Source organism: Sapajus apella, unplaced genomic scaffold (genome assembly GCF_009761245.1).
Source record: "Sapajus apella isolate SASKATOON/1434 unplaced genomic scaffold, GSC_monkey_1.0 scaffold38, whole genome shotgun sequence".
NCBI classification, from domain to species: Eukaryota; Metazoa; Chordata; class Mammalia; order Primates; family Cebidae; genus Sapajus; species Sapajus apella.
This window is the reverse complement of record NW_022436978.1, coordinates 20714824-20716342: the sequence shown is the minus strand read 5'-3', so window position 1 is coordinate 20716342 and position 1519 is coordinate 20714824. Positions and strand designations below refer to the sequence as shown.

Here is a 1519-nt window from a genome sequence, read left to right as displayed (position 1 = left end):
TCCTTACAAAAGGATAATTTTGGCCCCTTTTTCTCTCATGTGCCCTCTCTTCATGCTTCTGTCATAGATGAAGCAGCAGTAAGTCCCTTGCCAGAAGATCCTGTACTTCCTAGCCACCAGAACCCTAAGCTATACATTTCTGTCTATAAATTATCTGGCGTACAGTAGTATGTTGTAGCAACACAAAACAGAGAAGTATTGGTTTTGGGCACAACAGAAGAGTAATGCATAAGCCTGAGCTCTAATAATCCTGATTCTGCCACTTACTAGCCATACTAAATTTTACCTTAGTTTCTTCACCTTAAAAGTGAGATTAAATAATAACCTCCAGGGATGTTCTGCGATTTTATTTACTTATTGCATCTGAAGGCCAGAGTAATCCCTCAATAAATATTTTTCAAATCTAGCTACAAAAAAAGTTGGAACCATTTAGTAACCCCTTTAACTTCCACTTTGAAGTTAAAACTGAAATGTATTTTTACAAATCATTTTTTTACCATGAGCTGAATCTGTTCATTTTTATTAAAATGTAGAATTAGTTTCTTTGATGTTTCTTCTTAAATTCTTAAATAGAGATTTAAAAAGAAATGGTTTCTTCCCCTGCCCTCTCTCTTCCTTCAATTTATCTTTCTTCTAAACACAAAAGAAGGGAAGAACTCTACAAAGAAAAAAATCAAATGAGCATGATAGTCATTTTTCAGAACTTCAAAATGTATGTCAGTAAATTAAACTCTTTAAAAGCAGCACATGTAGCCCTGAAGAGGCCCTGCTATTAAATGGTTAAATAACAAGACAGGAGCACAAAGCAAACTTGTCGGTAGCATGTATACAATGTCTGTGTTAAACCCTTGATCTGTTCAAAAGGAGATGGCAGCAAGATAGCCAAAGAGCAGAAGAAGCTTGCCAAACTAAATAAAGAAAATCAAGACAGAGAGCAGGAATAAATGTAACAAAGATACCACAAAGATATCTTGGAGTTATGGTCAGGTGGAATAATCCTTATCTGCTTCTTCTTTTGAAGGGCAGGTTAGAACAGGATAATTGGAGATCACATGATACATGACTCAAGGTTCTGTGTAATCAGGATTTACAATATCCTGATTATTCCTATCTTACTCTTCCTGAAAAAAGAGATGTATTCGACGTATATGGCTAAAATATTGCATGTGGGTGATCAATAGCCCCAAGGAGCACCTGATGTCAGACCCTTTGGTTGACTTGGGACCTCAGATTTTGAAATATGGACCAAAGCTACAAACTGTAAAACAGTCAATTATACCCGTAATATAAAAGAAACTGTTCTTCCAATTTTGGTTAACAATAGGTTTTTTTCTGTATAAATGATGATCTTATCAACCAAATTCATATTTTTAAAATTCATTTTATAAAATATAGTTTAACTCAAATGACTCTCTATTTACAACCTGCTTGTGGATCTTCAATCCTTCTTGCCAATGTCACTGGATTAACAGTCCTCACCTACCAAATGGCAAGGCTTCTGTCCTTTCTGATGTCTCTT

The 1519-nt window shown here is 35.2% G+C and overlaps 1 non-coding gene across 1 annotated transcript; it reads left to right on the top strand.

Annotated features, from left to right (window-relative positions):
- The first annotated feature begins 980 nt into the window (after positions 1 to 980).
- Positions 981 to 1116, top strand: LOC116565080. Its single transcript, XR_004275240.1, has one exon. It is a non-coding gene; the product is annotated as a U8 small nucleolar RNA (small nucleolar RNA).
- Positions 1117 to 1519: the final 403 nt, after the last annotated feature.